Source organism: Moschus berezovskii, chromosome 1 (genome assembly GCF_049115385.1).
Source record: "Moschus berezovskii isolate FMDL1 chromosome 1, NW_MosBer_1.0, whole genome shotgun sequence".
Lineage (NCBI taxonomy): Eukaryota > Metazoa > Chordata > Mammalia > Artiodactyla > Moschidae > Moschus > Moschus berezovskii.
This window is the reverse complement of record NC_142460.1, coordinates 142688479-142715152: the sequence shown is the minus strand read 5'-3', so window position 1 is coordinate 142715152 and position 26674 is coordinate 142688479. Positions and strand designations below refer to the sequence as shown.

General features: G+C 42.2%; 1 non-coding gene and 1 pseudogene across 1 annotated transcript; both read right to left on the bottom strand.

Annotated features, from left to right (window-relative positions):
* Positions 1–17809: 17809 nt before the first annotated feature.
* TRNAW-CCA (transfer RNA tryptophan (anticodon CCA)) lies at positions 17810–17881 on the bottom strand. Its single transcript has one exon. It is a non-coding gene; the product is annotated as a tRNA-Trp (tRNA).
* A 6383-nt stretch (positions 17882–24264) lies between these two features.
* Positions 24265–26151, bottom strand: LOC129551193 (E3 ubiquitin-protein ligase RNF146-B pseudogene; annotated as a pseudogene).
* Between the last annotated feature and the right edge of the window lie 523 nt (positions 26152–26674).

The window sequence follows — 26674 nt, the reverse complement described above, 5'->3', positions numbered from 1 at the left end:
AAAAACTATGACCAACCTAGACAGCATATTAAAAAACAGAGACATTACTTTGCCAGCAAAGATCCATCTAGTCAAAGCTATGGTTTTTCCAGTAGCCATGTGTGGATATGAGAGTTGGACTATAAAGAAAGTTGAACACAGAGAGTTGATGCTTTTGAATTGTGGTGTTGGAGAAAACTCTTGAGAGTCCCTTAGACTGTAAGGAGATATAACCAGTCCATCCTAAAGGATATCAGTCCTAAATATTCATTTCAAGGACAGATGTTGAAGCTGAAACTCCAATATTTTGGCCACCTGATGTGAAGAAATGACTCATTTGAAAAGACCCTGATGCTGGGAAAGATTGAAGGTAAGAGGAGAAGGGGACGACAGAGGATGAGATGGTTGGATGGCATCACCAACGCAATGGACATGAGTTTGAGTAAGCTCTGGGAGTTGGTGATGGACAGGGAAGCCTGGCATGCTGCAGGTAGCCAAAGAGTTGGACACAACTGAACGACTGAACTGAACTGATGGGACTGGATGCCATGATCTTAGTTTTCTGAATGCCAAGTTTTAAGCCAACTTTTTCACTCTCCTCTTTCACTTTCGTCAAGAGGCTCTTCTGTTCTTCTTCACTTTCTGCCATAAGGGTGGTATCATCTGCTTATCTGAGGTTATTAATATTTCTCCCAGCAATCTTGATTCCAGCTTGTGCTTCATTCAGCCCAGCATTTGGCATGATGTACTCTGCATATAAGTTAAATAAGCAGGGTGAAAATATTCAGCCTTGACATACTCCTTTCCCGATTTGGCACTAGTCTTTTGTTCCATGTCCAGTTCTAAGGGCACAAGTCAGCACAACAGTGCCTAGATTGGTGTTTATCAGGTATGATCAATCTAAGGACTTTGTGGGTCCCGCTCCAAACTCCCCTTAGGAATTCTTGTGTTTAGAATATATTTTCAGACAAAGCATAGTCAGAGTAATAGATAACGTGAACCAAGGCTGAACTCCTACTAAGATCTGTCCTGTGAGAGAGAAAGGTTATTGGTTCCACTTGAAGGGATAGAAATGGTGTCTTTAATGCACAATTGAGAGTTTAAAAAAATGAAAGAGAAATTTCAAAAGATGACCAAATTTATGCAAATGCCAAATACCTCCTATTTTAAACTAAAATAAATAATTTAAATAAAATAATAACACCAATTGTGTCTGCTGAAAAGAGGGACACCCCCCAAATCCACCACCATCTTTTATCTGAATTTATAGCCAAGAGAGCTCACCAGAATGGTCTCTATCCGCACCAATCCCCAATCTCTTTCTCCCAGTTTTATTTAAAGCTTTTCTCATGTAGAAGGCTTGGGGCACAGAGAAAGAAAAAAAATAACACTCTGAAAAATGCATTAATAAATTTTCCAAATAGAACAAAATAAAAGGTTAAGGGGCCCTGGGGCCCTGGGTAATTGTCAGAACCACATATGTACAAGGCCTTGGGTTAGAGTCAGTGAGTAAATGTCACAAGAGAACGGGGGAATGAGCAAGTCTCTCCCCTTGAAGAACCATTTTTGGAAGGACTCATTAAGTACAACTCTCCTTTTTTGTGAAGGAAAATAATTTCTACCAAAATTATGACTTCTAGCAAAACCCACACATAACTTTTTTCATTGTACAGTGGTGTTCTGCAAGAGGGGAAAGCATCTGCCTGCAATGCAGGAGACCTGGGTTTGATCCCTGAGTCGGGAAGATCCCCTGGAGAAGGGAATGGCAACCCACTCCAGTATTCTTGCCTGGAGAATCCCATGGATGGAGAAGCCTGGTAGGCTACAGTCCACGGGGTTGCAAAGAGTCAGACATGACTGAACAACTTCACTTTCTTTCTTTGTTAATTAGTTAAAACTAGAGACACTGAATCTCTCCAAGTGTTCAGGTTATAAAAAAAAAATTTCCCTGGGACATTTGAATTATAATGATACCAGACTACATATTAATGTAACCCTTTCATATCTGAAATCATTCCTTGGATTAGTAATACAGAAATATATTAAGTCCATCATAACTTGTTCATAGAATCTTGAGTTCTAGTGCATAGGAGAGATGTTACTGTCAGGAGAAAAAATTCAGGTCAGGGAGGCTTTCATTTTTTTCCCCTTTGAGTCTGAATAACCAAAAAAGCTCATTCCCTCTGACTGCCCACTGCACTGTTCATGCCTCAATATTTGTCTCCCAGGGTTATAACTTGGTTTCCCATCCATCTTTCCCATCGCCCTCCGAGCTCAGCAAAGACAAGGACTGTACCTTTTTCATTTCAGTTCAGTTCAGTTCAGTCGCTCAGTCGTGTCCGACTCTTTGCGACCCCATGAACCACAGCACAACAGGCCTCCCTGTCCATCACCAACTCCCAGAGTTCGCTCAAACTCATGACCATTGAGTCGGTGATGCCATGCAGCCATCTCATTCTCTGTCGTCCCCTTCTCCTCCTGCCCCCAGTCCCTCCCAGCATCAGGGTCTTTTCCAGTGAGTCAACTCGTTTATTTGGCTGTGTCATGTCTTAGTGGTGGCAAGTGGGATCTAGTTCCCTGACCAGAGATTCAACCCTGGCCCCCTGCATTGGGAGTGTGGGGTCTTCGTTGCCCCTGGACCACCAGGGAATTCCCTCATTTAAGATTCTGAAAGGCTTCAAGCATTCAAAAACTGAGTAGACAATACATGTAATAGAAATGAGGGGCAGAAATTGATCCAATGAATTTTATCAATACTCCCTTCAAGCCTTGAATTGTGGCCCTTTTTACCTTCTTTTTTTTTCATGAATTAGTAAAAGATTAAATGTAAATCCCAAAGAAAAGCAGGGTCAGAAGATTCAGAAATCATGGCCAAGTAAGGATGAGGACTGTTCATGAAGGCTCTAGAAACATTGGGTGAAATTAATTTATCCCAACAACAATCCCTTTTGCTTTTCTCCACCAATTTATTTAATGAAATGATAAGGAAGCAATTGCCAAGGCAAGGCAGCCAACGATAAATAGAGCATACCAACAGAGGGCACTCTTTCCACAGATGTTTACCGTTGACGCCTTCTTTTTTTGAACATTTGCCCACAGCGGGGGCAACAGAAAAGCCCAGCATTCTTTCCTAAGGAGCTCATCGTAATTCTCACAGCCAAGAAGGAAAAGGGAAAATACCAAGGGTAAAACATTAGTAGAGAAGAATGCCAAAGGTGACTGTTCCATTGCACTCCGGAGGCAGAGCTTTATATGGCTCTCAAAGAACTATCCCTCCTCCTCACTGAAGTTTAATCAACAAAGGAAAAAGTGCCAAGAAGAAGCTGTACCAAGCCAACCCACATTCTGGAGTGTATTAACCCTCCTCCTGCAATGCGTTTCACGTCTTTCTATTTCCACTTGTTGGAACATGTCATTTCATTCGAGGCTTAGACCAAACCAGGATGTCTGGGACATTTGCCAGGCCTGTAGTGATAAGGAAGAGAGTTGCTCTATCTTTCAGGGGGAGAACATTTGTGCTCTCTCCCCATGAAGACTGCCCAGGCTTCTGAGCTGTGGAAGCAAATGAACTCTGTCTCTTCCTTCATCCTCCTCTGGGACAGTCACAGATCGATACTCTGAACTTTGGGAGAGAGACAGCAAGCTGTGGTTCTCCTCCTCCTCTGATGACTGTCGTCACACATCATTAATCCAGAGATTGGGAAGCAAGCACCCATCCCACTCTGTCTCAAAGCCCTTTATTCCCCCACAGCCAGCTCTGTTTGGGGACTTCATTTGTGTCCTGGTCCAAAATACCCCCATCTAGGGTATGACTCTGCAATTCCAACTCCAGACCCTCATCATTCCCATAGGCATGTAGCAGTCTCCCCCTTCCAGTTTTTATCCCCAATCCATCCTTCACACTACATTAGAGTTCCCTTCCTGGAAAAGATCTGATCCCTGACTCCCTCAGCCTCACTGCCCACCTTTCTTCCTGTTACTTACTCCTGCCACCCCTGCCAGATCGGCCTGTGTTGTTCTTTGAATGTAACTGTGTTCCTGCCTCCGGACCTTTGCACGTGCATTCCCTCTGTCTAGAATAGATGATCCATGATTCATTCTCTAACTTCATCCAGGATTCTGTCCAAATACCAGGCCTTTCCTGACCTGCATCTATACCAGCACCTGCCGTATCCACTCTACACCTTACACTGCTTTACCTTTCCTTGTAGCACTCATTACTCTCTGACACTGTGTTCTATTGACACTGTGTTCTGTATCTGAGTGTTTATTTCTGTCAGTTCCATGGAGGGCAGAGACTTAGTTCCATCCTGTCCTCAACTGTATTTGCAGCACTTGGCACATTCAGTTCAGTTCAGTTTAGTTCAGTCGCTCAGTCATGTCTGACTCTTTGCGACCCCATGAATCACAGCACGCCAGGTCTCCCTGTCCATCACCAACTCCCGGAGTTCACTCAAACTCTTGTCCATGATGTTCCTAATAATTAATTAAATAATGAAAACATACCCTCCACCCCCTGGTATTCCTCATTTACTCCAGAATTAAATCAAATCCTACGGTGGGGCATTCCAGAATCATGAGCCAACTCTTCCCCCCTTTTCTGGTCTTATCTCCTATCATACAATTCTCACATGCAATGTACCCTGAACTCTAGCCAAATTTTGTAACACACCATCCACTTTCACCCCTGCCTACCTTAGCTTCTGCCTTCTCTTCCATCGCTGTTCATTGAAATTTTCTGAATCTCTTAAAACCCTTCGACATGCTCTTCACATAGTGAAAACTTCTCTTCTCCCTTCCATGCCCCCCACTGACAGTTCTGTCCTTTGATATCTGCTTGTATATCTCTTACATTGCATCCTGTCACAAATGATGTCTCCATTTAACTTTTCCCCCACCAGTATACAAAGCACAGGACATGGATATTCATTTTTAACTCTCAAGGACATAAAGCAGGAGTCTCAAGCTACAATGCCCACAGAAGCGACGCACAAAGTAAATGAGGCAAATGGGTGTGTCAGTCTGCTCAGGCTGCCAAAATAGAATAGCACAGACTCAAGGGCTTAAACAACAGATTCAGTTTCTTACAGTCTGGAGACTAGAAGTCCAAGGTCAAGGTGCCTCCAAGTTGCTTGCTGGTGAAGCCCCTTTTCCTGGCTCATAGATGTTGCCTTCTAACTCTCCCCACATGGAGAGTAGAGACAGCTCTCTGGTGTTTCTTCCTCTTCTTAGAAAAGAATGCTAGTCCCTTGGGATTAGGGCCCCACCCTTATTCTTTATTTATTTGGCTGCAGTGGCTCCTAGTTGCAGCACTCAGGATCTTCCATCTTCATTGTGGTATGTGGGACCTTTAGTTGCAGCATGAGAACTGTTAGCTGCTCCATGTGGGATCTAGTTCCCTGACCAGGGATCAACCTGGGGCCCCGCATTAGGAGTGTGAAGTCTTAGCCACAGTTTCCACCCTTATGATCTTGTTTAACCTGTTTGCCTTCTTAATGGTCTCATTTCAAAATATAGTCACATTGGGCATATGAAATGAAAATATCTCCAGTCATATCAATAAACAAGAAATGTCACAGCCATCAGCGATTTCTCCAAATATGAATGAGGGCTCCCAAAACTGATTCAGATTGCAAAGGACCTGGGGGAATGCAAGAAGCAGGATAAACAAGGAAACAGGATTGGCCCCAGATCCTGAGGTGCATATAAGAGGAATGAATTCAATAAGTCCAGAAGCTTGCATCTTCCCATAGGTAGAATGTTAATTCTTTAACTTGATACCTGATCTTTGATGTTAAGACTGCATCCCTTTGTTGCAAACTTGTATATAGCCTGATTTCCCTTCCTGCCTCCTTGGAGCAGTTTTCTCAGAGCTCCTGAGATGCTCTTTCCCTAGCTTGGAGTCCTAAACATTCCCACCAAATAAAATAACTCTCTACTTTCTGGTTGTGATTGTATTTCTTAGTCAACAGGGGTTAGGCCTTCAACATATGAATCTGGGGGACACAATGCAGTCCATCACAGTGGGTGAGGTGGGATTTAGGAGCACTAGAAAGCAGTTCCCATTCACATGGCGGGGGGAGACGTAGTGGGGTGGGCAGGCAGGTAGGAGAGCCACTACTCAGCTTTAGCACATGATTCCAGGCCTGACATGCCAGTCTAATATTCCCAACCTATAGAATGTGAAAGAAGTGGGGTTCCCTGGTGGCCTGGTGGTTAGGATTCTGTGCTTTTACTGTTGGGGCCTAGGTTCAGTCCCTAGTCGGAGAACTGAGATCCCGTAAACTACATGGCCAAAAAAAAAAAAGTAAAAGAAGCTAGAAATCTGGATAATTCTTAAGTGAGCTATCCTAATTTTAAAATGTCAGTAGCTAAATAAAACATTGTAAACCAGGTGAAAAATACAAACACTGCCCACAGGCAGCTTTCAACCTGAGGACCAAAATCTGGCAGTTTTCTGAATTCCCACAGAAGTACTGAGCCCACAGCTAAGCCTTGTTAAATGCTTTGTGAGGAAATAGTTCACTGACGTTGTTTGGAAAACTCTTAAGTGTAAATGATAGGGTGGGTAAAACGTCTGACTTCTAACTCTTACACAAAGATGCCTACTCCTCTCCTCTTTCCCACCTTGTTCGTCCACTAAAAAGCCATTTGCAGTCACTGCCTGCCAGTCCACTCCCATATCCCCTGCTCAGCCTCGCAAACCTGGGCAGACCCTTCCTGAACACAGAGTCTTGTTCTGGTGCCTGCATTTAATGGGTAAGTGAGAGAAACTGCAGTCAGTTCAGAAGCCACGGGAGTGATTAGAGAGCTGAAAACTAAAGAACAGGAAAGGTTAAAGGAACCAAGGTAATTCTGTTTGGAGGCAGAGGGTTACAGGGTTAGCTAACAGCAATTTTCAAGTGTATAAAAGGTTTATAGTACCTAGGACAGTATGAGATCTTCTCCCTACTGAGAACAGAACAAACAGAAAACAGACTCCAAAGACAGCATGGGGACTTGGAAGTGCCTTTCCTTACCTTTGTAAGGACTTTTGTATTTGAATAGAGGTTTACAGTGGAAACGTTTTTTTTTTCCATTCCTTATCTACCTTCTGGCTGGAACAGTTTGTAATTCTAAGAAAATTCTGTTAGAAAAGGTTGTTAATAATGAAAGAAAGAGCCATACAGTAAAAGAAAAACTTTCATCTAAGAAGCTGGCAATGTGATGGTACTTAATGAAGAACAATGTTTCTGTGTTTACCCACGCGATCCTCTTCAGACAGGAAGCAACCAAAACCCAGATGACTTTGAAAACAGGTTCAAGGTCACAGGGGGTGATAAACAGCCACATTTTCCCCATCACATTCTTCCCAAGTTACATACTAAGAGAGCTAGATTTTCTCCAGTAAATGCGGACAGCGAGGAACCTATAAGTAAACAGATGTACAGAAACAACTGAAGAGCCTGTTCCTTTAAAAGTGCATTGTCATGGCCTTTCAGGGCAGAGATGAACTGCCCTCACAGGACAGCTGGACTTTCCCCAGGGCCTCTGAGATGACTTGCATTTTATTAATTTTCTAAGTGGAAGAAAGAACAGGGTGAGCTTTTGTCTCTGCAAACTTTGGCAGGGCTAACGCTCAGTCAACTGGCCTCCGAGGAAGTCCTCGGCAGGATGGCAACATTGATAAAGTCTTAGATGTTTCCTGTGGGCCTCCTTTCCCCCTGGGACCCAGAGCCCTCCTGACCTTGGATATATGCACCAGCATCGATTCCTTTCTGTCAGTTGCCCCCCTACACCTCCCGCAGAGAAGGCTAATCAGACCCAGAGACCAGCCTAAGTTACCTGATTTCCTCACAGCCTCTCTCAGTATAGGAATTCCAACCAAAGCAATATGGTCTTGTTCCTCTTTTGAATAATGCCAGGTGGTTCAGTAGTAAAGAATCCACCTGCTGATGTAGGGGCCACGGGTTTGGCTCAGGGAGATCCCCTGGAGAAGGAAATGGCAACCCAATCCAATATTCTCACCTGGAAAATTGCACGGACACAGGAGCCTGGAAGGCTACAGTCCATGCAGTCTCAGAGTCAGACACAAACTGAGCACAAACACATACACACACACTGTCCATAATTCACAGACTTGAATTTGAAGGGTTTCCACCCAGCAGGTAAATACATATCCTTGCATCCCTTCTTCACTGCAGGTGTTATCTGCCTCGTTAGATTATGGTCCTCTCTCCTCTTTCCACCACTTCCTAAGATCTACTCCTATACCCTGATATTCTGCTGCTGCTAAGTCACTTCAGTCGTGTCCGACTCTGTGTGACCCCATAGATGGAAGCCCACCAGGCTCCCCCATCCCTGGGATTCTCCAGGCAAGAACACTGGAGTGGGTTGCCACTTCCTTCTCCAATCCTAGTTATATATGTCTTCTTGTTAGACATGTAAAGGCCTTCAGTATCATATTGTGATATGTTATTCATGAATAAGAATAAGAATGATTGTCAACATTTAATGGAAAAGAAGTGCTTTCTGTTGCTCATTTCACGTGGTAGGACTATATCTAAAGGGTCTGATAAGGGCGGAGTATCTGACAAAGGTCCATCTAGTCAAAGCTATGGTTTTTCCAGTGGTCATGTATGGATATGAGAGTTGGACCATAAAGAAAGCTGAGTGCCCAAGAATTGATGCTTTTGAACTGTGGTGTTGGAGAAGACACTTGAGAGTCCTTTGGACTGCAAGGAGATCCAACCAGTCCATCCTAAAGGAAATTAGTCTTAAACAGTCATTGGAAGGACTGATGTTGAAGCTGAAACTCCAATACTTTGGCCATCTGATGTGAGGAACTGACTCATCTGAAAAGACCTTGATGCTAGGAAAGATCGAAGGCTGGGGGAGAAAGGGGCGACAGAAGAAGAGATGGTTGGATGGCATCACCAACTCGATGGACATGAGTTTGAGAAAGCTCTGGGAGTTGGTGATGGACAGGGAAGCCTGGGGTACTGCAGTCCATGGGGTCACAAAGAGTCAGACATGACCGAGTGAACTGAACTGATCTGATTTAATTTTAGGTGGTAAATTATTCCTGGACATTTGGAATCAGGAGCAAGTATCCCAGGAACTAGCAAGCTGACACACATGAAGAAGGTTTTCTTGAGACTGTGAATTTGGGAATAGCTAAAGGGGCAGCTTTTTAAAAATATCTGGCTGTACCTGGTCTTAGTTATGGCATGTAGGATCTAGTTCCCTGACCAGGGATCGAACCCGAGTCTCCTATGTTAGGAGTTCAAAGTCTTAGCCACTGGACTACCAGGGAAGTCCCTAAGGGGTCAGCTTATCTTACTGCTATTACTTCTTATCGTGCCATTAAGTACAGTGCTATAATATTCTCAACTTACTTAAAGTATAAAAATTGGAGGATGAGGGCATTGAAACTATTTGTGAGTAAATATCAAATTACTTATTTGGAATTCTGTCACATAAATTTGGAGCCAGATAAACCTCAAGTCAAATCCCACATCTGCCATTTGCTGTGAGAATCGGTCAAGAAATGTCATCTCTAAAATAAAGATTAAAATACCAACCTCCAAGTTTTTTTGTAAAAATTAATTTCTATAAGATACATCATAGAGCAGTTTTTAGCACATGTTAAACTTGTGATGAGTGATAGGTGTTACTTTGAAAGGAGAGATCTGGACAAGATTACTTCTAAAATCCTCAGATTACACAGAAATTCATGGCCAAGTGTGAACCCAAGGTTTACTGGCCTGCTGGCAGGAGGGTTTTTTCAATGACCCCCATCTCCACTTAATTTAATCCCACAATTGGGGGCGGGAGGAGAAGGGGACGACAGAGAATGAGATGGCTGGATGGCATCACCGACTCGATGGACATGAGTTTGAGTGAACTCCGGGAGTTGGTGATGGACAGGGAGGTCTGGAGTGCTGTGATTCATGGGGTCACAAAGAGTTGGACACGACTGAGCAACTGAACTGAACTGAATTTAATCTTTGTTGGTAGACTAAGGGATATTTAGATCTATCTGGAGAAACTGGGTCACCCCCAGCCCAAACACAAAGGCAAACAGTATTAACCTCCTCACCACCCCACTTTGGAAAGATGGCTGGCCCCTCTCCCATTCACAAATATGGCTAGAAAAGTAAAATTAACGTTACCACCTATTAAGGATATTTATGGACAGTCAAAGGAAGCAGGGGGCCACTTGATCCTGGAGGGAGTCTTTGATCAGAAGCTGTGACCTCAGGTTATCAGAGGCATGACAGCCTTGTTAAGCAAACTCTTAAGAACAGCCCGAGCAGCTGAGGCTTCTGATAACATCTGCCAGGTTCAAGCTAGGGTGAACTTACCTGAAGAGTGCCATTTAGGCAAGTTTGGGATTTGATGGCTGGTTTGTCAAGCAGAGGACCATCCATGGGACTGATGGCTCCATAAGAGCCCAGTAATGGAATTACAGGCCTAAGGTACACAGCTGGCAATTATACTCTTTACAGATTACTTCAGGCAGCAATAAAGATAAAGTGCTTTATAACGTATTCATTCGTTTCAATACAGTCAATGGTAACATACGAAAGTGGTTCATGGCAAGAAAAGGCTGAGCTGCATTTGAAAAGGAGAAATGTGTTTTCTTTAAGGGATTATTTCAGAGAACCAAATGAATGTGCATGAACTACTTCATCAAATCAGAAGTCAGTTTGGGAGATGATCTAATCTAATCTGGCAAAAGTGTGAATTGAAGCAATTGAAACAGTGGGAACAAACGAGCTACAGGTGTGCCTTGTTTTTGTTTGTGGTCTTATTACAGGGTGCATCCAGTATATTTCCAATAGTTTGTAGCAAATCATTGTGATAAATTGATTTGGAGTTCCTAGAAAGCATCAGATGTGTAACTGATGGACAGTTTAAGAAAGAACACTTGATTTCAGGGTTGTCTTCACAGAAAGTCAACAGCATCCAGGTCCACTCTCTATTCCAAAGCTCTTCTCCTCTCCTCTCTCCCAGGAAGAAGGAGAGTTACAAGGGAAGTGGGAGGGTGGACTCCTAAAGAAAGTTGAAAACTACTGAGACAGCCACCCAGAGAACAGGACTGTCCTAAGGGGGCTGTCCTGATGCTTCAAAAGGGAATGACCTTTGAAGGGCACAGAGCTGAATCCTCCATTCTTGAGGTCCTGCCAATTGCCCTGTAAAGTATGATTTCTTCTAGAACAATCCCTGTTTAAAACTAACTCATCAGGAACTAACAGTGTTGTGTGTGCCCAGTCACTAAGTCGTGTCCAGCTCTTTGTAACCCCAGGGACTGTGGAGCCTGCCAGGCTCCTCTGTCCATGGAATTTTCCAGGCAAGGGTACTGGAGTGGGCTATTCCTGTCTCCAGGGGATCTTCCTGACCCAGGGATAGAACCCGTGTCTCCTGCATTGGCAGGCAGATGGATTCTTTACCACTGAGCCACCAGGATAGTCCAACACAGTGTTGTAGGGCAGTCATATTTCAAAAACAAGCAAACTCATAGAAAATGAGGTTGGATTTGTGATTAGGGGGTAGTATGGGATGGAGGGAGATGGAATTGAATGTAGGTGGTCCCAAGGGACAAAGTTCCAGTTTTAAGATAAATAAGTACTAGGAATGTAATGTACAACATAAAACACATAATTAACACTGTGGTATGTCATATATGAAAGTTAAGAGAGTAATCCTGAGTTCTCAAAATAAGAAAAAATTTTTTTATTTCTTTCACTTTATACCTATATGAAATGATGGATATTTACTGAGCATAATGTAATAATCACTTCATGATGTAAGTGAAACCATTAAGCTGTATGACTTGTACAGTGCTGCTTGAGTATATCTCAGTATTATATCTCAATAAAATCAGAATTAAAAAAGGAAAAAAACTAACTCATTATCTTCCGCCTCCTCTTCTCCCCAAATTAGCTCCTTGTTTCATTTATTTAATTAAAATATATTTATTAAGAACCTACTATGTGCCAGGCACTGAATTTACCTGGTATTGTACTGCATAAAAAAATAAAAATAGAAACATAGTCTCTGCTCATAGGCCCTTATATACTAAAAAGAAAAACATAAACTAACTGAACAAAGGACTAAGTACTTAACACATATACTCAGCTGAGGAAACGCTACAAGGAAAAATCAAGCAGGATAAAGGGAAACTTAGAGGTTGAGCAATCAAGAAAGGCACCTCTAATGAGGGCTTATTTTAGCAGTCTCTGTAACTTAAGCCCTCCATCTCTGCACCCGCAAGAACTTCCAGAAAGAGTAATATTTTCATAATTAGAGGGCTGGTTAAAAATTCCAGTGCTTTCGAAGACAAATGAGTGGAGAGGGCCAGGTAAAGACTTAAAATGAAGAAACAAGTCAGGCAGAGACCTGGGCAAGAGTGTTCAGGATGGAGGGACTGGCAAGTGTCAAGACCCTGAGGTGGGGTTATGCTTACCTTGTTTCAAGGAACAGCATGGAGGTCTGTGTGGCTAGGGAAGGGAGCAAGGTGAGACGAGGAGCAAGGCACAGACTCTCAGCTCTTAGTCCCTTCCAGGTTGGAAACTGCAGGTGACCTACAGTTACCTCTTATACCTCCCGCCCTCTCCTTGATCCAGCTGTATTTAGTTATCTTATCTTTATATTATATATAAATAATTCCAGTTGAGCTATTTCAAATCCTGAAAGATGATGCTGTGAAAGTGCTGCACTCAATATGCCAGCAAATTTGGAAAACTCAGCAGTGGCCATAGGACTGGAAAAGGTCAGTTTTCATTCCAATCCCAAAGAAAGGAAATGCCAAAGAATGTTCAAACTACGACACAATTGTACTCATCTCACCCACTAGAAAGTAATGCTCAAAATTCTCCAAGTCAGGCTTTAACAGTACATGAACTGTGAACTTCCAGATGTTCAAGCTAGATTTAGAAAAGGCAGGGGAACCAGAGATCAAATTGCCAACATCTGTTGGATCATCAAAAAAGCAAGAGAGTTCCAGAAAGACACCTACTTCTGCTTTATTGACTACACCAAAGCCTTTGACTGTGTGAATCACAACCAACTGTGGAAAATACTTCAAGAGATGGGAATACCAAACCACCTTACCCGCCTCTTGAGAAATCTGTATTCAGGTGAAGAAGGAACACTTAGAATGAGACATAGAACAACAGACTGGTTTCAAATAGGAAAAGGAGTATGTCAAGGCTGTATATTGTCACCCTGCTTATTTAACTTATATGCAGAGTACATCATGAGGAACGCTGGGCTGGATGAAGCACAAGCAGGAGTCAAGATTGCCAGGAGAAATAACAGTAACCTCAGATATGCAGATAACACCACCCTTATGGCAGAAAGTGAAGAACTAAAGAACCTCTTGATGAAAGCGAAAGAGGAAAGTGAAAAAGTTGACTTAAAACTCAACATTCAGAAAACTAAGATCATGGCATCTGGTCCAATCACTTCATGGCAAATAGATGGGGAAACAATGGAAACAGTGAGAAACTATTTTTGGGGGTTTCAAAATCACTGCAGATGGTGACAGCAGCCATGAAATTAAAAGATGCTTACTCCTTGGAAGAAAAGCTATGACCAACCTAGACAGCATATTAAAAAGCAGAGACATTACTTTGCCGACAAAGGTCCGTCTAGTTAAAGCTATGGTTTTTTCAGTAGTCCTGTATGGATGTGAGAGTTGGACCTTAAAGAAAGCTGAGCGCCCAAGAATTGATGCTTTTGAACTGTGGTGTTGGAGAAGACTCTTGAGAGTCCCTTGGACAGTAAGGAGATCCAACCAGTCAATCCTAAGGAAATCAGTCCTGAATATTCATTGGAAGGACTGATGCTGAAGCTGAAACTCCAATACTTTGGCCAACTGATGCAAAGAACTGACTCATTGGAAAAGACCTTGATACTGGGAAAGATTGAAGGTGGGAAGAGAAGGGGATGACAGTGGATGAGATGGTTGGATGGCATCTCCAACTCGATGGATATGAGTTTGAGCAAGATCCGGGAGTTGGTGATGGACAGTGAAGCCTGGTGTGCTGCAGTCCATGGGGTGGCAAAGAGTCAGACACGACTGAGAGACTGGACTGAACTGATACATATATATAGTCTAATTGCTTTACAATGTTGTGTTAGTTCCTGCTAGTGCAACGAAGTGAATCACTACATGTATACATGTATCTCTTCCCTCCTGTATGTGGAATCTAGAAAAATAGTACAGATGAACCTAGTTCCAGGGCAGGAATGGAGATGCAAACATGAGAACACAGGTTGGGGGGTGGGGGGACGGGAAGAAGAAAGGGGAAAGTAGACTGAATTGGAAGATTAGGTTCATTTATATTCTCTAAAAGCACCCCTCCCTGGCTCTCCCTCCCCTCCCAGCTAAATTCAGACTCCACTTACTTTCTGCCTGGATTATTCAAGAGCCTCCTAGCCAGCCTTCCAGCCTCTTGCAGCTTCTATTGCTCTAATCACTTTAAGCTTCCAGATTAATCTTCCTAGAGCATTACTTTTGTCACATCTTTTCCACTCTTTCATAATAATGGCTTAGCATTACCTGAAGAATAAAGCAGAAGCTCTTCCGCCTGCTCCTCCCCACCCCTGCCTAGAAACTCCATCACTCTGTAACTGTTCCCAACTTCCCAACTCCAGTGACCTCCACCCATCATGTCATATGCTGTGTCCTCACTCTCGACTCTTTTTGAAACCCAGTCTAAAACCCAATTTTGTCTGCCCTGAATGGCCCAACCCAAGACAGACTGCCTCCATTCTCAAACAGCTGGGGCACTGTCCACTTATCTGTAAACCTCAGGACAAACTTCCTCCCCAGTGTGAGGTCCCAATGTGAGGTCCCAGGGACCTGGCAGTGTCCTGGGAGACAGCTCTAAACTGATGCACCGAAGGTCCTGCCCCACCCATCCACAGGCAAGCATAAGTGGATGCCACTTTTCCAGGCACCTTCAGATTTGGACATGACATGGATGGTTCCTGCCACAGTTAGAATCTCTCTCTGAACCAGCTGTTCATAGATTAAAGCAAATAGGGTCAAAGGCACGGGCCCTCCCCTGGGAAGGCCCTGGGAAACCCTTTACTTCTCTAGAAAACACTGCATCCCTCACACCCCAGCCAGACACCTTATAAATGTCAATAAAAGCATGTCCAAATTAGAACTGTAGTTAGATCCACTTTTTCACGTATCAGATTGGCAAACTTTTTAAAATATATTTTATATATTCATCCAATTTAGTGCTTAATATACAACAGTACAGAAGGCCCATTGCCTCCTTCTTTGGTTCTGGCTCACTGACTGAATTCACTGAGGGTAGGAACTACATCTTCTACATCCCATGCATCATTTGAATCCCATATACATACAAACCACAATCCATATACTATATGGACAATCAATATTAACAAAGAAAGATTTCTGGGATGTCAGGCATTGAATTGGGTAGGAAAAATGAAATGCAACGACTATCTTTTGCCCTCAAAGCCCTCCTTTTTCTGCAGGCAGAGGGGGGCTTTTCAGTGCATGGTCATCTTCCCCTTACTAGGAAGGATGGTAAACTCAGCAGCATGGTCACAAAATCTTATTTTGTTCACCTCCTATATTCAGTAACTAGCTATCTAAGTAATCATATTCCTCATATATTTATATTAAGTACTGCTGCTAAGTCACTTCAGTCATGCCTGACTCTGTGCAACCCCATAGACGGCAGCCCACCAGGCTTCCCTGTCCCTGGGATTCTCCAGGCAAGAACACTGGAGAGGGTTGCCATTTCTTCTCCAATGAATGAAAGTGAAAAGTGAAAGTGAAGTCTCTCAGTTGTGTCCGACCCTCAGTGACCCCATGGACTGCAGCCACCAGGCTCCTCCGTCCATGGGATTTTCCAGGCAAGAGTACTGGAGTCAGTTGCCATTGCCTTCTCCAATATTAAGTACTGCTGCTGCTGCTAAGTCGCTTCAGTCGTGTCCGACTCTGTGCGACCCCATAGACGACAGCCCACCAGGCTCCGCCGTCCCTGGGATTCTCCAGGCAAGAACACTGGAGTGGGTTGCCATTTCCTTCTCCAATATTAAGTACTAAATATATGTAATTATAAACTCTCTAGGGAAACACTACCAACATGGTGAAACCAAATGTGAAAAATATACACACCTACTTGGACTTCTAGCAGTTAAGCTAATAGATCTGAAGAGCTTTATAAAAGTGAGAATGAGGGATGTAGGACTTTATAAAAATGAGAATGAAAATGAGGGAATTCCCTGGTGATCCAGTGGTTAAGACTCTGTGCTTCCAATGCTAGGGGCATGGGTTCAGTCCCTGGTTAGGAAACTAAGATCCCACACGCCCCATGCCGCAAAAAAAAAAAAAAAAAAAAAAAAGTGAGAATGAGAAGTTGCATTTCTTCTATTTTCAGTACCAGCATCAAAAGTTGGGTCACAGCAATATTTTGCCCACACAGATAGCTCCCATGGGTGCCAATAAAAACAGAGACAAAGTTTAGAAAGCCTTTATTGTTATGGAGAAAAATAAAACCTCCTTCTTAGATAGAAAGGCTTCTACAAGAAACTAAAATAAAAATCCTTTCACCTTTGGATGTCTGTTGGGCTTGCACACAGTCACCCAATAGAACTCAACTGTCAGGACAGTGTTTTATGTTCATTCTTTGAAGTTAGCACTTGCCAGCTTCCTTGAAGTTCTGTCTTTTAAAACAATAATAGTCACAATACAGTTAAAAAGAAGAGATGCACATACTCTGTATTCAATTCGTATTTCACCTGGTTTTAGCAGGATGAAGCATGGAAAGTAGGGCAGGTGAGGTTAGGTGGCAAATCGCCAACTTCCATGGCCTCTCCTGATTCACATTCTACCCACCTTTATCCCTGCAAAGTCAGGTGTCCTGGCCACACCATTCATGTGAAGCCTGGGACAAACCTTGCTGACAAAGAACATAAGCAAAGGCCTCACCCGACGTGAAATGCTGAAGCCCTGATGTTCTTCACGCCTTCCCAATGGCTGAAGCCTGTAATTCCATTGTTGTTTTTCAGTCACTAAGTCGTGTCCGACTCTTTGCAACCCCATGGCCTGCAGTACACCAGGCCTCCCTGTCCCTCACCATCTCCCTAAGTTTGCCTAAGTTCATGTTCATTGCATTGGTGAGGCCATCCAGCCATTATCATTGTATAATTACTACAGCTTTCTTCCTTCTCAGTAAACCTGCAAGAATTTTGAGGGAAGATAATGTTTTAGGCTATCATTTATATCTTAGCACAAAGATTTGAAATTCTCCCATATTTACAGGGCCAGGGGGGGCTGGGAGGGGCTGAAGCAATGGCTCCACTCACCTCCAGCCAAATGGAGCTGTATAATACCAGCCCGGTGCTACTAAGCCTTCTGATTTTTCAAGAGAAGACAGAAATCTAGATTTTTATGTGAAACCTCCCATTAAAAAAAAAAACGTTGGCAACTACAATAAATTCCCTATATATGAACTTTCAAGTTGCAAACTTTAAAAAACGGGAATGTACGTTCTATCAATGTCAGGCATGAGTGAAATTGCAGCTTGTCCTCCTCTCCTACTGCTGGCAAAGCTTCAGCTCTACCATCTCCCACCTCCTCTCCCTCCTCCAGTGAGTAACTCTTCTTGCCTGTTCGTTCAGTGCTGGCCCCTGTTTGCCAGCTGTTGTACTGTCCGTTCCGTTCCGTTCAGTCACTCAGTCATGTCCGACTCTTTGCGACCCCGTGGACTGTAGCCTACCAGGCTTCTCCGTCCATGGGATTCTCCAGGCAAGAATACTGGAGTGGGTTACCATTTCCTTCTCCAGGGGAATCTTCCCAACCCAGGGATCGAACCTGGGTCTCCTGCATTGGAGGCAGACGCTTTAACCTCTGAGCCACCAGGGAAGCCCATACCACTGTGCTTTTCAAGGTTCTGTACCATAGGATTAAAAATGTTTTCCTTAATTTTTTGTGCTTGTATTTTATATATTATTTGTGTGCTGTGCTGTGCTCAGTCACTTCAGTTGTATCTGACTTTTTGCAACCCCATGGACTGTAGCCCACCAGGCTCCTCTGTCCTTGGGATTTCCCAGGCAAGAATACTGGAGTGGGTTGCCATGCCCTCCTCCAGGGATTGAACCTTCCCAACCCAGGGATTGAACCTTCATCTCCAGTGTCTCCTGTATTGCAGGCAGATTCTTTGCTGCTGAGCCACCAAGGAAGCATATTATTTGTGTGAAAAGTATTATAAACATATTACAGTACAGTGCTATATAGCCGATTGCAATACTTGGGTCCCTAGGCTAACTTTGTTAGAACCTACAAACAAACTGGAGTTATGAACACACTCTCAGAGCAGAACTAATTCTGATGTAGAGGGCTTACTGTACTCTGATTTGTTCAAACATTGTACAGACCAGACCAGACCCACCTGCAGGCCAGCAGTGAAACAGGCTTGCCTCAGTACAGGGCAGGAGAGAAGAGAAAAGTTCCATCCACCCAGTGACAGAGGCAGGGGCCAAGGGCAGGGGGAGGGGCATTTCCAGGAGAAACCAGAGGTCTGATGCTGTGTTGAGCCAAAGATGGGCTATATGGCAGTTTGCCTGGGTACCACCCTGCAGAGAGGAGGAAGCGACCAGATGGGAAGAGCAACTTTGTCCACGCCTATCAACTTCTACTCCAGTCAGGCCCACACTAAAATGTTCCTGGGCACATTTTTTTAAATATATAATATAGATTATGGCAATGCTGATATAAACAAATATGACCCAGGCTAAATTATATTGGGGGTTTTTCCTTCTGATTTTAAAAGAAACTAAAACATTTTCTTGGGCCCCTGAAAGTATCATGGGTCTTAGACCCTGGCCTCCTATGCCTGAAAGACAGAGCTGAGCTGCCTCCAGCTCAGCAGTACTTGGGTTAAACACTGGTTACTCTTGGTTACTAAGTGTGTGTCACTGTGAATATGACAAATGGGTAGTCATGTTAGAAGATAGCTGTGTTATTGTGGACATAAGCATGAGCCTTAAACATAGACCACACAGGTTAGAATGCCAGCTCTGTCATTTACAATTTAAGTGATATTAAGCAAGTCATCTTCTCTGTGACTTAATCTCCTCATCCATGCCACAGGAGTAATAACAGTACCAACCTGAGGATTGCTGCAAAGATTAAATGAGTTAATATAAGGGGTTTAGAAAAGTACCTGACAAAGGAAAGAAACAAATGCTAGATACGTCCTGTTGTACCCTGGTGGCTCAGATGGTAAAGAATCTGCCTGCAATGCAGGAGACCTGGGTTTGATCTCTGGATTGGGAAGATCCCCTGGAGAACAGAATGGCAACCCACTCCAGTATTCTTGCCTGGAGAATCCCATGGTGTGCTACAGTCCAGGGGGTTGCAAAGAGTCAAACACCATGGCTGAGCAACTAGCACTTTCACCTTTTTCCCCTCATGACTATAACTGACTGGCTTTGAGTTTCTGATATTAACAAAATTACTGAGTTACCATAGAAAAGCTTTTGAAGAACCAAACATTCTCAGGTCATTAAGGCAGTAGCTTTATCATGATTTCCTAAAGGTAGCTTAATGATATAAAATTCAAGAGATAGAGGAATGACCATGCAGGCTTGATTAATGTTTCTGGGGAAGGGGGAGGGGCCACGTTTCATGGCACGCAGGATATTAAGTTCCCTGACCAGGGATCGAACTCACATTCCCTGCAGTGGAAATACACAGTCTTAGGTTTGGCTAATTTTTAATATTTTATTTACCTTCTATGAAAGAAATTCAAAGTGGCGACTTAGGCTTAGAAACTTACCCATGGATTTGTCTTACATCCTGAAGAACTGTGATCTTTCAAGAAATATGCCTTGCATTCAAGTGCCTAGCAGCTTTCAAAGCACTTGAATATTAGACAATATTCAGTTCAGTTCAGTTCAGTCGCTCAGTCGTGTCCGACTCTTTGCTACCCCATGAATCATTAGACAACGATAAAATGTCCATTCAGAGCATCTGAAAACCAGAGAATTTTAGAAAACTTCATGCCCTTGGGAAGACTCAGAGTGTCAGTCTCTCCTGTTGTGCTGATATTATTATTATCAGTGATTCAACAGTGATTTATGTTGTGATTCACAGACTTGTTGAGTGAGAAGGAACCTCTCAAGTTACCAATCAATTCCTCATTTGCTGAGGACACTAATGCAGAGAGAATTCAATTGTTTCTTTGAGGACCCATTGGTTAGTCTCAGACTCTTTCTCTGCCCCTTCTACCTCTGTCATCATTTTGCATATATAGTTTATTCTGAATTATTTTGGCCAAATTCCTATCTCTAATCCTAGAATTGCTGTAACTAAAGACAGTTGTAAACTTTTGTGCAAATTTTACATTTCTCTCTGGGTGGAAAACAAAAACAGTCAGTGCACAAAAATACTTGTTGAATGAATGAATGAAAATTTTTAAAGCTTTTGTTTCATATTATCTTACAATCTCTTTGTTGAATTCCTAACCACTTTATAAAGTAGGAGAGGAATGGAGACCCTGGTGTATGATCATTTCAGCCTACATATATGGTTCAAACTACAGGTGGTTCATGTATTGTGAAACCATGCAGTATTTCTATTTCCCAATGTTTAAAGATTATATTTAAATGAGTGTTGTTTGATTTCAAAAGAGCTGACAAAGATGTACCCAAAGCCACAAGATGCTGTGATTCCTGAAGACGAGAATAAGGGCGGTCTTATGGACTTGTGGGCTAAGCTGAGCCTGCATTCCTATACTTAACATAATGTACTCTTAACTGCTCAAGATTGCAAAAAAATTATTATTCTCATCTAATCTGGAGGAAATGGCCTTTTAACTCTCTTCATCAGCCAAGGACAAACTCATTTTTCAAGATATATCTTTTATGGCATAAGTTTCCATTCCCAAAAAACAATCAGCAAGATATCTCTTGCATATTTGCAAAATACTTTAAAATTGGTAATTCCTTCCCATAGCACTGTTAGCTTATTTGATAGTAAAGGTGCAAAAGAAAGTTAGAAGCATATTATGGGATTTTATGTAACTCACATTCTATTTGCTTGTCAAGTCCAGTGAGCCGTGCTGTGTTCCTAATGTACAAGTAGATGTCCGAATCTTTCTTTGGGCCAAAATAAACCAATGAATTGCATCTAAAACAGCTGCTTTGTTAAAAATCAGAGTCATTTGTAAACAGAATGGTTATTTCCTTATAGCAGAAGAACCAAACCCATTCCTAACCTATGCTCACATCTGATGTTCAGCTCTATGGGCCCAAATGCAATTCTGGAACATAAGCCATGTCAGCATTAAGTGCTGAATACAGGCTAATATATTGGGTCTTTATAACTGGACTATTAAGTCCATTAACATTTAATGAAACAATTTTAACTTTACCCACAAAAACACTCACAATGAATTTCCATCAACTCCCTAAAGGCAAAACAATGTAAATTTGAAAGAAAAATAACTGTGGGGCTTTGCTAAGCACGGATGATTTCCATTGGACAGGTTAAGTCCTGGATTTCTGTTTCAATGAAGTCCACATTTGATTTTTACTGCAAAGATAAACCCAAACTGGCAATTACCCTTGGGTTACCCTACCAAGTAATCTCAGCATGAAAATTCTGATGTTTTCCTTACTACAATGTCACATATAGCGAATCAACTGATGTAATTTCACTAAAAATCTTAGTAATCCATTTCAAAATTGTGCTGTGAAACATTATCTTTTAAAATATCACGTTAATTCCTTTCCCTTCATAACCGTCTCCAAGTAAAATTACATTCACTTGGTTTGAATGATTAATATCTAGAAACCAAAGTCCTTTATAGAGATCCAACTGTCACACTGCCACAGAGAGATATATATGGAACCCAAATAAAGTATTCATTCAGCTGTGCTTTATTCTGCTACTTTCAATGCATGTATACACTAAACTTAGGTTCATTCTGAACCTCCATGCTGAACCTTCTTATCAATATATTTTTCTCCCAAGGCCTATTTGGAAACTTCTAAGGTAGACAGAAGTGAATTTAGTCCTTTTATCAAGCTTTTAAAACAAATAATAAACTAATCTAGTCTTCTTTTCCTAGTATGATGCTACTACCTGGAATGTTCTATAGATTTAACAATCCTATATCTATGCTTGCCAAACTTGATCCCTTTGAAAACAGCTCTCCATCAATTAAAAATAAAGAAAAAGCTGCAAACATCCATGACTTGTAGTCATGTTTTTGGCAAACTTATTTAATAATCTAGTGATTAAAAAATAAGTCACTTTTTTAAAACATCTGTCTTGAAAAACCTCACATGGCAGCTTCAGTGATTTGAATACCTTTGAGAAACCTGAACATCTAAAGGAGTTAGTGGAACTGACGCGGTTCGAGGCACTGAACATTTGACGAGGCAATTGTAGAAGTTGTAAATGCACCGCAGTAGGAAGCAGCTTTCCCTGGACTTCAAAGCAAACGGCAGTTAATTATCTAGCTTTCAGGAGCAGCGTGGACTTACCATGACAGCTGTTAGGCGAGGATACACGGGCATCTCCACCACTGAACATCAGCTCGTGTCATTGTTCAGCTTGGATCTCATTGGGAAGAAATGTTTAAGGTCTCAGCTTGGCTCAATTCAAATTAGTTGAAGAGTTTTCCCAGATGGTTTCTCAGCACAAGCTTATTTCTCAGCCCAGAGCCTGTGCTTCACCATCATCTCAGAGCTGCCATCGACTTGCTATTTGCTTATGCTTAAGCTTCATTTTTAATGCCATGCATGGGATACATCTATTTGAACTTTCTCCACCCCGTCATTATTGTGAATTCAACCTGGAGGTCTTAAAACTTCAGTTAAAGAAAAAAATACTGCTTCTTTTTAATCTCTCTCTCTCTTCCCCTCTTTCACACACTCCCCTCATTTTTTAACTGACAGACAAAATTGACTGTTTCTGCCTGGTGCCTAACAGGTGGGGTGCCTTGGGGTGTTCTCCATGGCTGGCCAAGTATAGTGGATCCAACCATTATTTGCCTTGCAGAACTCCTGACGGTCTGGCTTGGCCGTGCGTTCCCAAAACATCCACTTCTATCTACGGCTACATCCACTTCTAATTACAGCTACATCAGGCTCCAGGTCAGCCATGAGAAATGCTTAGAGCCACTGAGTTCATTCTTGGCCTTTCCTAATGCCACCTCCCAATCAGGGGTTGTGGTCACAGTTGTGTACTTTGCTGCATTTGGCATCTTTTTTAGATCCCAAACTCATCCTTCTTCAATAATATTGAATGGTCCATAAACACAAGGGATCTACCCTCGAGGAGAGAAAACAAAAAGGAAGTAAAGAATATATTCCTTTCATTAGACCCTCTCAGAGATAGGAGAGCACAGAATTTAAAGGTGGAGGGTGGGGAATGAGAGGCAGAGTTACGAGGATCAAACAGCTAATTAGGAGAGTTGAGAGAAGGAAAACTTTTCTTAAAAAAAAAGAAAAAAAATGAGGAAAATTGAAGTTCCAAGCTGTTCAATATGACCCAACCTTATTGTTTCTTTCCTTTTAGAAAAGTTTTGTGTTTAATCATTCTACGTTAGGGAAGTCTTGCTCTTAAACTTGAAAAAAAATAAAACTTGAACAAAAATCCTTCAGCAACTGCTGACGTCACATTGGCATTTGCTTCAGCTGGCCCCATACTGTTTCTTGACACATCCAAAATCCCAGTGAGGCCTTGATGATTTCCCATGGGTGGTAGCTATGTGAGTATATGCTGAATCATCTGGGAACTTCAGAAACCCAGGACTCCTCTTCCACCTCCAGAAAATAAATATCCAATGCTTTCATCTTTCTAGTGTGCAAAATGTTTTCAGGCTGCCTGTAAGATGTGTGGTACTAGTGACTGGACAAAATTATGATACAAACATATTATCTTTAAACATGTTTCTTTGCAGTTTTCAGTTGATCTTACAGGAAGTGCTGAGCAGAAATTGGCTTTGTGTCTTAACAGCCAAATTACACAAGAGGCATGAATCTTTAATGTTCTTGGTTTCCTTTCATGACTTTGCTTTCTTCATAAAAGGGTCGAAATACCTCTGAAAAGCATGCTGGATAAATTCCCAAAGTGCCAGGCTGCTGGCCAAAAATACTCAAAGGTGAGAGGCCACAGCTGCTTCCTCCTTTCTAGGGGAAAGTGAACAAAGGTGCAGGCCACTGGATACTGGAAAATAGGTGTTTACCAAGTGTTCTGGCTTTGTCTTCTTTTTTTTTTTTTTAATTTTGATAAATTCTAGTATTTATTAAATTATAAAGTCTGTAATCAAAAAAAAAATGTGGATCAAGAGAAACAGCTAACTACAAGGACTAGACAGCAAAGCCTATGAGAACGCCATGAAGTGTGTTACAGACAAGATTCTGAAACATAAGTTATAAGCTGTTTTCTTTACATTTCCATTTCAGTAACTTTATTATTAAGTAGTTGTTATTCTTCTATTTTAAAACCCCAAATTCACATTTGTTCTCATGTTAATTAAGCTTTCTGTTCATACTGATACCAGACATCTTGTAGGTGCCAAATTTTAGTAATGGTTTTATGTCAATCCATGCAGAAAAATATGAACCAATGCAGTAGTCAGATGAGGACCATTAATACACAGATAATACACACACGCTGGCCAAAAGAACTGAAGGTATTTTAAAAAACTATAAAATAAACAGACCTCAAGAAAACTGGGTTATTACTAAACAGCTCTCAACTATTAACACCCAAGTTCCTTATATTAAATAAATTTCTCAACAGAGATGTGTTAGACATTTTAATTACAGGTCTATCCTTCCCGTACCCCTTCCCACCCCAACTCCCAAAATGCACTACTAGGGATGAGTATAATGTTACGTGGGCAGAAATTTACAGATAACCATTTTCATCTTGAGCATGGATCTGAAAGCTTTTTTATTTAAACTTCCGTTACTGTGCACTGTCCATCAGGCCTTCGAGATCTGACACTCACTGTTCCATCTGCTGCCACTGATCGATCAGTTCCTGATCGATCAGATACTGTCTGATTTGGATTAGGAACCAAAAGTCTCTGTTGGGTCAAGGAGTGTTGTGCAACAAGCGCAGATACATCCTCACTCTCACTACTGGCATCGGATTCGGTTTCTTCAATCGAAGTGTCTGGTGCTGGTGCCCTGCCTGAAGATGGTGATCCATGCTCTTCTTCTCCTTCCCCTCTATGACTCCTTTCCGCTATGCTGTCTCCACCAAGTTGTAAATGTGCAAAAGAGTCTTCCAGAGAAGTGCTTGCATCAGGGGATGGCGTGGCGGGGCTTGTTAGCTGACCATCTACTGATGTCAGGGGCCTCACAGAAGACGACTGAACAGAAGCTCCGCTCTGAGCCGGCACACTGTCTGCTCCGTCAGCAGAGCTCTCTCTCGCTAGGTTTACAGTATTAGAATCATAGTCCAGCCTAAGTCCGGCTACTCCCTTCTTTGGTATGTCTATTATATCCCGCTTGATCTTCCTGCGACGTCCATGTTCGTTTCTCCTATACTGTACCATATTTTCAAGATCGGCAACATACAGAAACCCAGCAATTAACATTTCAGTGCTCTTTTTACCTTTGGAAAAAGCATCCTCCAGCTCTCTGCTAGTGCGCTCGTCATACTGCCACCACCCATTTCTTCCTTCATAATACCAGGCATATTCACCGTTTCCTCTACTTGCTGCCTTGAGTTCTTCTGGTGACAACAAGGTTGGCTTATCAAGGAAATCTTCGGGAATTTCTTGTCGACAGAGGGCACATCGCTTTCCAAGCCATGAAGCTCCCTTCACACACAGATAGCAGAAAACATGCTTACAAGGCAGACTGACTGGGTGAACACATGTTTGCAGACAAATGGCACATTCAGGGACAGTTAGAGAAGGTGCAGTATTAGAACAGGACTCATTTGCTTTCCTGTTCGTAGGAAGCATGTTTATAGAGTGATCAATTTCTCCACAGCCAGCCATCATTTCTATTACAGACCCCACAGATGCCTGCCACAAAAATAAAATCTCATCTTCATGAGTAATCAGCCAGTTTGCAGAATTTTCTCCTCCATCGCTGGATCATCCTGTGCTCTGTAGCCACCGCCAAAGCCACCTCGCCGTCTTTTCTCTTCGGCCTCCGAGCCCGCAGCCTGGTTTGTCTTCTGAGGAGATTCTGGGTAGACTATGTTTCAAGCAAACTGCTTTATATGGAGAATGCATAGTTAGCCTGACCTAGGTTTTCTAGGCTAGGTAAGGCAATGTTTAATCAATAAAGTATAAAAGCTGAGAATGGAAATATACTTTAAAAGTCATATGGTCCACAGATTTGATCCAAGAATATCTGATATAAAGTTCTTATCAAGGGATCTTATGTCTGAACACCATTGGGGCAGAGTATTCTTTGTTCAAATAGTCTATACATATATACACTCAATTGAAATTCATATCAGATAAATGGATAATCTTCATAATATGTAAAAAGCTACTATACCTCACAAGAAAAAGACCAATAGTCCAATAGAAAAATGGGCAGAGGATGTAGAAAGAAAAAGGAACATAAATGACTCAAATATAAAAAGAGAAGATATACTCAACCTTGCTCATAGTAAGAGAAATACAAATCAAAACTACACTGAGATACAGCTTTTCAAGTATTTCATATATGG